Raw genomic sequence first — 13,382 nt, 5'->3', positions numbered from 1 at the left:
AGTCTATTTAAGGAAGTATAATATTATTTACCATAAGGGCTACACCATTTTACATTCCTTTAAGCAGCATATAAGGATTCCAATCTCTCACATCCTTGCTAACACTTGTTATTTTCTGTTATTTTGATAAGTCATCTTAATGGGTATGAAATGATATCTAATTATGGTTTTGATTTGAGCTTCCCAAATGATAGTGATATTGAACATCTTTTAATGTACTTCTTGGGTATTTACATATCCTCTTTGGGTTATCTATCTTCTTTGGATATAAAAATCTTATTTTCTTTTAAGAGTTTTATGGTTTTAGCTCTAATAGTTAGGTTTTTGATCACCTTTTAGCTAATTTTTGTATATTGTATAAGGTAAGGGGCAGCTCCATTTTTTGCATAAAGGTAACCAGTTTTCCTAGGGCCACTTACTAGAAAGATGGTCCTTTCTCCAGTGAATGGTCTTGGCATCTTTGTCAAAAATCAACTGACCACAGATACACAGGTTTATTTCTAGAATGTCAATTCTAGCCCATTGATCTCTCCTTATGTGTCTCTTCTTACGTCTTTACTATACTGTTCTGATCATTGTAGATTTTTTTTAAGTTGGGAAGTATGAGTCTTCCAATACTGTTCTTAGGATAAAATTTTCTATTTATGCAAAAAGGTCATTGGGGGATTTTTGCTTGTTGTTTTTATTTTTGGTGCTGTGGTTCAAATCCAGAGTCTTGTGCAGGCTAGGCATGCACTCTACCACTGATCTACATACCCAGTCTGGTCATCAAGATTTTAATAGGGATTGCACTGAACTTTTACATCAATTTGGGAATTCTTACTATTTTAATGCTTCAGTTTATAAACACTGATGTCTTTCTATTTATTTAATAGATGCTTATGAATTTTTATATACAAAATCATGTAATGTGAGAATAGCTAGTTTTACTTTTTATTTCCAGGTTGCAAGTCTTTTATTTCTTTTTTTTACCTAATTGCTCTGGCTAGAACTATTGAATTCTTTGCATTCCTTAGACAAACCTCAATTCTTCATGGTTTATAATTTTTTAATATACTGCTGGGTTTGGTTTGCTAATATTTTGTTGATGAGGATTTTTGAAATATATACTAATAAATTATACTGGTTTATAGTTTAGTTTTGTGAGGTACACATTCTGTGCACATGCCTGACTTTCTAGATAGCCAAGGCATTGTTTTTGGAACACACCATGTAAATCTCATTTCCCCAGTTATGCTTCTAAAGTTTTCTGGTTGACCTCTTGTTTTGCCCCAATTGGTATTGTTGACCCAGACAGCTGCAATGTTAAATAATTGTTGTGACTGTTTTTACCAAACACCTTCTGGGTTGAGTTGTTTGCAATGAGCAAAACGTGAGTCAGGTCAAAGACAGACAAGCTCTGAGAATGGCACCTTTCTGCATGTGGCCAGCAAGGTCAAATAATGAAACATCTCTAGCCATGGGCTTATTGGGGAGCTCCAACTCATTCTTTTTTCCAGTGGCTGCTGAGCTACTGGCTTTCAAGGCTATACTACTGAGTTGAGGAGAGTAAGACATGAACAGGAAAAGTTAAGTTAAAACACCACAGAGGTCTTTGTTCTTATTGAGATTCAGCTGTTTTTCTTGAATAAAATGGTCCACGGACTTTTGCAAGCTTTAGTTTAATTTCCCAAGTTCTAAAAAAGTTGATTTGCAAACTTTTGCTAATGTTTTCCTTTTTTTATGGGGTTGCATATTTGTGGAGGTCCTTACTCTTCCATTCTGCAAACACTTCCCCTTTCCTTTTGCATTTCGGTTCTTGATCCACATTGTCTTTGACCATAAGCAATTCACAGCACTTACCTAAGCTTTCTTTCTATGTTCAACATAGAGGTGTCTAGAACAGTGAAGGCTGGATAATCTGAAGATCATTTTTCTTACTTGGTGAATGCACTTTAATTTTCCATGATGAATTCTATTAATACTCTATTTTATTGACTCTAAGGTGTACTTTTTCAATTTTAACGTCACTGATATTGGAATGCATATTATAATTCATCTGTAAGACAATATTGTTACTGTCTAATTTTCAGTGTCAAAATTTCTAAATGGCATGTAACATAAGAGAGCATCTTATATTCTATGAGGTACATTAAGATAGTCCTATTCAGAAGGCTTTCAGGCCAGTTAAGTCATGTCAAACTGATTTAAGCTTTTAGGTAAGGGTGACAAGATAATGTTCTCCACAAACCCTTGACCTAGCCTGAAGTACTGATTGTTAGACTACTCACATCAGTCCCTCTCGACAAACGTCATATCCTGGAAAAAGAGGTGGACATTGATTGTAAACTTCAATCTGCTAGTTTGTAATCTTAGCTCATTAAAACTGGCAGGAATCCTAGAGAAAAACATCCAGCCTCCTCTTTGTGCACAGTGTGACACCGAAGCCCATCTTGGCAAAAGAACATCTCAAGGTCACTCAGAATTAGTGGCAGAGTGGAATTAGAACCATGGTCTATTGCTCTTTTCTATTAGACCAAGCTGCCTCTTTTTTAAAATCTCTTCTCTCTCAGTTTCATATTTATCTATACATCATTTTCCAAACCATTCTAAAGGCATTCTCCCCACCTTAATGGGCAGTTAGAATGGAGACAGCTACATATTTTAAAAATCGTTAAATCATATTTGTATTTTAAGTAATGTGATTTCCATTTGGAAATGAGTAAAAATGCCAAGATAAGCCAGAGTCCTGTTGCAGACCAGGTTTTCCTCCTTCCAGGCATCAGCTGATCACTGTTGGCAGGAAGGAGAGAGCTGGCAGCAGACTTTGTTAACTCTTAGTGGGAACTCCTGACTGGGTTAGGAAGTGCAAGTTTTCGTCTCAACCCTGTCAATCCACAGTAGGCTGTGTGACTTGAGATCTTGATTGGTGGAGCAACACCTGGTTTTGAAGTTTCTACAGTTACAAATGAAGCAATCTGTGAGGTAATATTATGTGGAGAATGATCAAATGCAAGAGGGATTCAGAACTTTGAAAAAGCACATAGCCCTTGACATAGAAAATCAGTTTCTAGTAATTTACTCTTTGGAATAATAAGATAAAATACAAATATGTATATACAAGCAGGAATACAGAAATACTTATTACAGAGAAAAACTGGAAAGAATTTAGTATTCAGCAACATGATTGTTTAAGTAAATGATAATTCCTCTTATCATGAAATGTCATGTAGTCATTCAAAGTAAAAATATGTATTTATGTCAGCAGAAATATTTTCACAATTGATCAAAAGGCAGGTCATAAAATAGCGTGTGAACTGGGTGTGGTGATACATGTATGTAATCCAAGCATTCTGGAGGCTGAGACAGTAGGATTGCAAGTTCCATGCCAGCCTTGAGCTGCATAGAAAGGCCCTGTTTCCACCCCCACCCAATATTGTAAGAATTAGAATGCTTTGTTTGAAAATTAAAATTACACGTATTTCTGTATGGATAAGAAAAAGACTGGAAATTCATACTCAACAAATCTCAACTATGCATGTTTCCTCCTTTTACTTATCCATATTTTGTATATCTTCATGAAAAATATAGTTTTGCCTAATTAAAAAGTTTGTTGCTTAACAAAAAAAGCAAGATAGGTCATTTAAAGCAGAAGAGGCTAAGTAGCAGTGAAGACTGTGTGAATGAACTAATGAACCTGAAAAGATGGATCCTGGACAAACTGAGCAGTGCTGACTGGGGAAAGAAGGAACACCATGCTATGGTGAAAGTTGCTATGGCCTCATGGAAGTCTCTGAGGAGGAATACAAGAGTAGGTCCTGAGAACTTAGGTGCCAGTGCTCCAAAGGCAAAGTGTTTTTCCTACACATTTCTCAAGGCAACATCTAGCATGGTATCTCCACATAAGTGCTTTGTAAATGTTTAATGACTGAATAATGATAAAAAGATACACAACTATTAGTCACTCATTAAGAAACAATTTTTTATTTAAAACACAGCAAATGCAAAAGCTGTCTGATTTCAGGCAAATCTCCAAATTAATATTTTAGAAAGAAACAATTCATTTACAAGATTCTGATATCTTCAAATAAATATATACACAAAGAAATTACTCACTTGGCTATATTTCCAAAATTTCCCCTGAGTTTGCAGGTAAATATTCCTCCTAGCTTAGTACGCTTTAAAAGATTTATTTGCATTAAAATTACTTTGCATCTTTATGAAATGGTAAACACCAAGTTTGCTTTGGAAGGATCTGGAGCAGTCAGTCAGCCTTAACATAGTTCTCACTCTGCCACTGACTAGTCAAGGGATGTTGAACAGGTCATGTTCACTCCATCTGCTGAAGCCTCCATCTGCACAAAACCTTCCCCAGAACACGTATAACGATCCCACAAGTGGATGAGCCCAGTGTCTTCTATTACAGAGACCTGTGCATTCCTGCCCTGTCTCAATTGGAGTTTCTCGTACTGAGCATGAAAATCTCCTTTTCCCCAATGGGTTGATTCTGCTTATATTGACCTTAGTGGGTCTGTGTCACTGCTGAAGAGTTGGGAGTACAGGTTCATCTCCAGATAGACCCAAGAGGACTGGTGTTAGGGAAGGAATACTGTTCCCCTCTGTTCAGTAAGTGACCATGAGAGATTGCTCAAAAATATCTTCCTGATATTCCACCAACTGGAGTGACACTGGAGATGATCTGTGCACTTGCATGCACACACAGAAGGCATTAAACCCATTGGTGTCTACTCCTTGCATCAGCTGTGCATTGGTGAGGAAATGGTGTTACTCAGTATAAAGTTCTGTTGATTCATTTTCAAGAGGGAGAAGAGAGGAGTAAAAGGAAGGATGTAAGAAGATGGAGCAAGTAGATAATTTGTTCCATCATATATCTGATTCCTCCTCATCAGTGATTCTACTTGTCTTGGCTTTCAACTTGTCTTCCTTTCCATCTATATTATGGACATCTGGAAATTATTATTTTCCTTTATATTGGTTAAAGTAAATAAAGATAGCCTCTGTAACTCAAATGTCATTGACTTAGCAGAAAAAAAATCCTTCTTTCTAACTCATGCAAAATGTAATGCAGATATTTCTGGTTGGGGAGTTCCAATACTGTCACCCAGAACCTATTCTTTGTTAAGTCCTCAGAGTCCTCTCCATTAACCTTATATATAGGAAAAGGGAGTGAGGATCACATAAAGGTGTTTAAGGCCAAATTTGAACATAGTGAACATGATCTTCATGCGTATTGTTTATGGCATGGCTACATGGCCATACATTATTGCAAGAGATCCTTGGAACTATAGTTGAGCTATATGCCGAAGAAGAGAACATGGGTATTAATGAGTGCTAGGGGGTTTCTGGCATATCCTCCAAGGTCAAGGGTCTCCATTCTTTGAGTTTTCAATGCTGAATGCAAATCATCAAGTCATTGTAATAAATCTGAAGATGAATAAAGACTAAAGGAGGACAGTGGGAATCCTGAGGCTGACCACAGCATGACTAATATCTCCTCTAAATAATCCAAAGTGAATATTCAGCCCACAAATTAGAGGCTATATGAATGAAAACAGAACCTTCTATTGACAGAAAGGAACTGCTTTCTGACAGTAAACACTCAGTAGCTGAGTCACATAATTAGAGGTGAATGACAGGTGATCCAAGCCATACACACTGCCTCTCAGCCTATAAAACCATGCTGCTACTTAGGGGAAGTTAAATAAAATGAGAACAATGGGAGATGTGCAGTAAGAGAAGTTGTAGCATTGCTCATGTATCTGCAGACATATTTCTAGGCAAAGGCAGTTGTCAATGGAAAGAGAACAGGATCTGGAGATAAACAGTTTGGTTTTAAGCTCTGACTTGCCAGTTGTCATGTTTGTTGGCCTTGGGAAAATAACTCAGTCTCTCTGAGTCTTGGTTTTCTCATCACTAAGGTCAGTATGATAATGAGGCCTTTCTCACAGAGTTACTGAGAAGGGTAAAAGTGACTGGCATGAAACTTGGTATAGAATAGATCCCAAACAGAGGGTCTCTTTAAAAATATTAGCAGACTAATTTCTAAATGTGAGGTTTTCTTCTCTAGCTTGTCTACATCTCTCTGATATTCAAACAGGTAAAGGGGAAGAGAGAAAGCAATGAGGTTAGCGAGTTAACAGGGACCTGAAGCCCCTGAAGGGTTTTGGCTGTTATTCTGAATGAAGTGAGGGAAAATATTACTATCTACTTGCTAGGTTTAAAGATTATGTAAAATAACATATGTCAATGTTTAGTCCAGTGACTGGTGAAAACACATCACCTCAGATATGATCATAAACAGTACAGATATGCATTATTCCTCTTTCCGAGAGATGAAAAGTCGTGCTGCCTGGGTGAGGAGAAAGGGGAAACAAACTGTGGAGTTCCTATGGCTGGCTTCAGACTTGTCAGGCATGCAGAGAGTGAGGAGGGGGTACAATGGAGGGCTTGAGGTGAGTCACACACACTCAATGCTGTCTTCCTCAGCCCAGCCCCAAAAGGGGATGTCTGAAGACAGGATGAGATCATGCCTGTAAAAGTCTTTGTGTTCAAGAGAAGAAAGATGTCCTGCAAATTTAAGTCACTATTATTTTAAAAGCCAAAAGCCAGGCTTTGAAATGCAGCCTTCCTCTCTTCAATATCTAGTTATGTTTCCATAGCACAGGAAGAAAAAATAATTGTTTATACGCAGTAGTATTTCTGGTAACTGAATTTATTAGTTTAAAAGGCAATATTTACAGAGCTCACAAAATAGCATGATTTCTGTCCACAGAGACTTGTTTTAATTAAAGCTCTACCTTTAAAATTCATTAAAGTAATCAGTTCTAAGAGATTAGGAGCCCACATATTAGATTTCAACATGTGAGTGCTACAGATTCCCTTCTGCAGGTGCAGGAGGCAGGGATTTAAACAATTGTAACAATCTCTTCTTTTATTTCATTTCACTTTATTTAAAGGCACTGATGGGTTAGCCTCAGGAATTTCACTTTTATTAAGCATGGACAGCTCAGTTGCCTATTATGTATATCACCTCATTATTATCGTCACCTGGGCAGATTCGTGACTAAGAAGCTAGTGCTGGCTTTCCAGGGGAAAAGGGAACAGAAAGAGGGCAGTTGACTGTTGAGAAACAAAATGTAACCATGTTCCTGTGCCACACAGAGCCTTTGCTTATCTACTCTGGATCCGTAGCTGGAAGAGCTCAGTGAGGCACTTTAGCGTGGTAATGATAAAAGAATACTAGCAATCCCAGCCACCACGACTATTACCACTATAGGGTAGGGAGCAATGATTAGGGACACACACTGTGTCATGTTGAGTCTCATACCGACCCTTTGACATGAGCACTTTTGTCATCCTCATTTCTTATATAAGGCTCAGAGAGGATAGGTCACTTGCCAAAAGCCACCTAGAGATTAAATGACAGGATATCAGTATAGGAGGATCAGGATTAGCTTTGGGAGTCCTTTGTGGTCGTTTTCTACATTTGAGCTCTTTGACTTAATTTCTCTGGGCTTTGGTTTGCTTGTATGTAAAATGGTCATGATTATGTTCACCTTTGTAGGGTTGCAGTAAGGATCAAATGAAATAACACAAATAAAACATTTAGCACAGAGCCTGGCACAGAAGACATACCCAATGTGGGGGGAGCAGTATGTATCATGAAACTGAAATGTGAAGCTAGGTATCTAACTGTCCAAAAACCTGCAGCCCTGTGTCCCATCTGCCTCCCTGTAGACCCAACTGGGAGACCAGAGAAGAAGGCAGTAAAGGTGCCCCACAGAGAAAGATGGGGATTTCGTTTTTCTTTTTTTTTTGAATCATATATTAATTGTATGAAGGGGTTTCATTGTGATATTTCCATATGTGCATATAATGTGCTTTGATCAAATTCATCCCCCCTAATATTCTTTCTTATCCTCCTTCCCCTTCTTTGAAACAACTTTTAAATGTATCATTATTCTATTTTCATATATGCATGTGAAGTAAGAATATGGGGATTTAAATTAGCTCATGCTGGAGATGTAGAAGATCTCTGAGGGTGAGGGGCTGTGGCAGCAGAAAACTGCCCTCTCCTCACAGAGCAAGTGGAGCAGAGGTACCATGCAAGGCACTCAGGCAGGTACCCTGTTATAGGCAGACAGCACAGAACAAAAAGACTAAAGGTAAGGATGCTCTGAAAAGGGTCCAGCCACACCTTTCAGGAAAACAAGCTATGGCTACTTACTGGAATAGCTGAGAAATGACTTCAATGGCAATCTTGTCTGGCCTCTTCAGGTTCCACATGAGGATACCAAGGACCTATGGTTGCAAATCACATACTGTCAAGTATATTCTATTTTTAAATTTTTATTCATTTATTCACATGTGCATACATTGTTTGGGTCATTTCTCTCCCATGTCTCTCGCCCCCACCCTTCCCCTCCCCACTTGGCTTCAAGGCCAGGCAGAACCTGTTCTGATCTTATCTCTAATTTTCTTGAAGAGAAGACATAAATATAATAAGAAAGACAAAGCACTTTTGCTAGTTGAGATAAGGATAGCTATACAGAGATTCCAAGCATTGCTTCCATGCACAAATGTGTTACAACCCAAGTTGATTCATCTCTAACTGGTCTTTACACCGATTCCTGATCCCCTTACCATATCGAACTCTATCGCTTTAAAGTTTCTGTATTAGATCCACTGGAGTGGGGACATCAAATGCTTTCATGTTTTGGGTTTTCTGTCTATCCCTATACATCTAATAAGTGCTCTCCCTTATCATGTGACCTAAGTCCAACAACATTGCTGTATTTGCCCTAGATATAAAGTCCACATATGAAGGAGAACATATGATTTTGGTCTTCAGAACTTGGCTGACCTCACTCAGAATGATGTTCTCCAGTTCCATCCATTTACTTGCAAATGATAAGATTTCATTCTTCTTCATGGCTGAGTAGAATTCCATTGTGTACAAGTACCACATTTTCTTAATCCATTCGTCAGTAGTGGGGCATCTTGGCTGTTTCCATAACTTGGCTATTGTGAATAGTGCTGCAATAAACATGGGTGTGCAGGTGCCTCTGGAGTAACCTGTGGTTGCATTCCTTTGGGTATATCCCCAGGAGTGAGATTGCTGAATCATATGGCAGATCTATGTTTAGATTTTTAAGAAGCCTCCACATTTTTTACCACTAACTTGCATTCCCACCAGCAATGTATGAGGGTTCCTTTTTCTCCACATCCTCGCCAAAACCTGTTGTTTGTGGTGTTTTTAATGATGGCTATTCTAACAGGAGTGAGGTGGAATCTTAGTGTGGTTTTGATTTGCATTTCCTTTATGGCTAGAGATGGTGAGCATTTCTTCATGTGTTTTTTGGCCATTTGAATTTCTTCTTTTCTGAAAGTTCTGTTTAGTTCAGTTGCCCATTTCTTTATTGGTTCATTGATTTTGGGACAATTTAGTGTTTTGAGTTCCCTGTACATTTTGGTTATCAGTCCTTTGTCTGATGAATATCTGGCAAATATTTTCTCCCACTCTGTGGGTGGTCTCTTCAGTTTAGAGAATATTTCTTTTGTTGTGCAGGAGCTTTTTAATTTTATGTAGTCTCATTTGTCCATTCTTTCTCTTAGTTGCTGGGCTGCTGGGGTTCTAGTGAGGAAATCCTTGCCTATATCTATTACTTCCAGAGTGTTCCTGTACTAACATCAGAGTTTCGGGTATGATATTAAGGTCCTTGATCCATTTTGAGTTGATACTAGTACAGGGTGATAAATATGTAGTTAGTTTCAGTTTTTTGCAGATAATTACTTTTCCCAGCAACATTAGTTGACGAGGCTGTCTTTTCTCCATTGTATATTTTTAGCGCCTTTGTCAAAAATAAGATGGATATAGTTGTGTGGATTCATATCCGGGTCCTCTATTCTGTTCACTGGTCTTCATGTCTGTTTTTGTGCCAGTACCATGGTGGTTTTATTGTTATTGCTTTGTGATATAGTTTGAAGTTGGGTATTGTGATACCTCCAGAATTGCTTTTTTTGCTGGGTATTGTCTTTGCTATTTGCGGTCTCTTGTGTTTTCAAATGAACTTTAGGGCATATTTTTCAATCTCTGTGATGAAAGTCATTGGGATTTTCATGGGAATTACATTAAACATGTAGATTGCTTTTGGTAGTATAGCCATTTTTACTATGTTGATTCTACCAATCCATGAGCACGGGAGATCTTTCCACCTTCTGTAGTCTTCCTTGATCTCTTTCTTCAGTGGTTTGTAGTTCTCCTTGCAGAGGTCGTTCACATGATCTGTTAAGTTTACTCATAGGTACTTGATCTTTCTTGAGGCTATTGTGAATGGAATTGTTTCCATATATATATATATGAATATATATATGGAATATATGTTTCCATATATTCATTATTGGTGTATAGAAAAGCTAATGATTTTTGTAAGTTGATTTTATATCCTGCCACTTTGCTGCAGCTGTTTATGGTGTCTAGGAGTTTTTGAGTAGAGTTCTTTGGATCTTTAAGGTATAGGATCATATCATTTGCAAATAGGGAATATTCTGACAGTTTCCTTACCTATTTGTATTCCTTTTATTTCTTCTTCTTGCCTAATTGCTCTGGCTAGGAATTCCAGTACTATGTTGAATAGGAGTGGGGATAGTGGTCACCTATGTCTCATTCTTGATTTTAGGGAAAATGGTTTCAGTTTTTCACCATTAACTATGATGTTGGCTATAGGTTTGTCATATACAGCCTTTACAATGTTGAGGTACATTCCTTCTATTCCTAGTTTTCTTAGAGCTATTATCATGAAGTGGTGTTGGATCTTGTCAAAGGATTTTTCTACATGTATTGAGATGATTAAGTGGTTTTTGTCTTTCCTTCTATTGATGTGCTGTATTGCATTTATAGATTTGCGTATGTTGAACCACCCCTGCATCCCTGGGATGAAGCTGACTTGGTCATGGTGCATGATCTTTCTGATGTGTTGATGGGTTCAGTTTGCCATTATTTTATGGAGGATTTTTGCATTGATGTTCATTAAGGAAATTGGCCTGTATTTCTCCTTTTTGGAGGTGTCTTTGTCTTGTTTTGGGATGAGAGTAATATTGGCTTCATAAAATGAGTTAGGCGGTGTTCCTTCCCTTTCTATTCTGTGAAACAGTTTAAGGAGGGTTGGTTTTAGTTCTTTAAATGTCTGATAGAATTCAGCAGACAATCCATCAGGTCCTGGACTTTTATTTTTTGGGAGACTCTTTATTGCTGCTTCAATTTCATTTTGTGTTCTACATCAATTCAGGTGATTAATATCCTCTTGGTTCAGTTTTGAATGGTTGTAAGTATCTAGAAATCTGTCCATTTCTTCAAGATTTTCAAATTTATTAGAATATAGGTTCTCAAAGTAGTCTCTGATGATTTCCTGGATTTCCATGGTGTTTGTTGCTATCTCCCCTTTGTATTTCTGATTTTACTGATTTGGATTTTTTCTCTCCTCAGTTTAGTCAGTTTTGCCAGGGGTCTGTCAATCTCATTTATTTTTTCAAAGAACCAACTTTTTGTTTCATTGATCCTTTGTATGGGTTTTTTTTTGTTTCTATTTCATTGATTTCAGCTCTTATTTTTATTATTTCTCTCCTGTTTGTTTTGGGATTTGCTTGTTCTTGTTTTTCTAGGAGTTTGAGATGTAGCATTAGGTCATTGATTTGAGATATTTCTGTCCTTTTAATATATGCACTCATGGCTATAAATTTTCCTCTTAGGACTGTCTTTGATGTGTCACATAGGTTCCAGTATGTCATATTTTAATTTTCATTAACTTCCAGGAACCTTTTAATTTCCTCTTTTATTTCATCAATGACCCATTGATCATTGAGCAATGTGTTGTTCAGCTTCCAATTGTTTGCATGTACTTTATTGTTGTTTTTGTTGTTGATTTCTAGTTTTAATGCATTGTGATCAGATAGAATGCATGGGATTATTTCTGTTTTCTTATATTTGCTGGGGCTTGCTTTGTGTCCTAAGATATGATCCATTTTGGAGAAGGTTTCATGAGCTCCTGAGAAGAATGTATATTGTGCAGAAGTTGGATGAAATATTCTGTAGGCATCAGCTAGGTCCATTTGATTTATGGTGTGATTCAGTTCTAGAATTTCTTTATTGATTTTTCACTTGTTTGACCTATCTATTGTTGATGGGGGTATTAAAGTATCCCACTACCACTGTGTTGGAGTGTATATTTGTTTTTAGGTCCTTCAGAGTATGTATGATGAAATTGGGTACATTGATGTTGGGTGCATATAGGTTGATAATTGTTATTTCCTTTTGGTGCATTTCTCAATTTATTAGTACAGAGTGTCCCTCTTTATCTTGTTTGGTCAATGTAAGTTTGAAGACTATTTTGTCTGAGCTAAGTATTGCTACCCCTGCCTGTTTTCGGGGGGCCATTGGCTTGTTAAATCTTCTTCCAGCCTTTCACCCACAGCCAGTGCTTGTTTCTCTTGATGAGATGGGTCTTCTATAGGCAGCAGATTGTTGTATCATCCTTTTTAATCTAGTTTGCCAACCAGTGTCTTTTGATGGGGGAATTAAGTCTGTTAACACTCAGTGTTAGTATTGATAGGTATGTGGTGATTCCTGTCATTTAGTTGTCTTTGTTGTTTAATGGTTTGATTGTGTGCAGGTGAATCAGTGTTACTCTCTACTTTCTTGCCTTTTCTTTTCCTGTGGTTTGGTACTGCCTGCCCTTTCATGGTTTTGTTTGCTTTCACCTTCTGTGTGCAGAATTTCTTGAAGAATGTTTTGTAGTGGCGGCTTGGTGGTCATATATTGTTTTAGTTTCTGCTTATCATGGAAGACTTTTATTGCTCCATCTAGTTTGAATAATAGTTTTGCTGGGTATTCTAGGGTGGAAGTTATTTTCATTCAGTGCCCTGAAGACCTCACTCCATTCTCTTTTTGCTTTTAAGGTTTCCATTGAGAAATCTGCTTTGATATTGATGGGATTATATTTGTATGTTATTTGTTTTTTCTTCCTTACAACCTTCAATATTCTTTCTCTATTCTCTGTGCTTGTTGTTTTAATGATAATATGTCGTGGGGTAGTTCCATTTTGGTCAAGTCTGTTTGGTGTCCTGGAGGCTTCCTGTACTTGAATGGGCATGTTTTCTCTAGATTTGGGAAATTTTCTGTTATTATTTTGTTGACTATATCACTAAATACTTTTGCTTGCACCTCATCTCTTTTTTCAATGCCCATGATTCTCAGGTTTGGTCTTTTGATTGAGTCAGTGAGTTCTTGCATATTCCTTTCTCAGGACTTGAGTTTGTTTGCAATAGTTCTTCAATTTTTCCTTTAATTACCATTTCATCTTCAAGTTCTGAGATTCTGTCTTCTG

The sequence above is a fragment of the Castor canadensis genome, chromosome X (assembly GCF_047511655.1).
Source record: "Castor canadensis chromosome X, mCasCan1.hap1v2, whole genome shotgun sequence".
NCBI classification, from domain to species: Eukaryota; Metazoa; Chordata; class Mammalia; order Rodentia; family Castoridae; genus Castor; species Castor canadensis.
Note: the sequence above shows the minus strand (reverse complement) of the source record.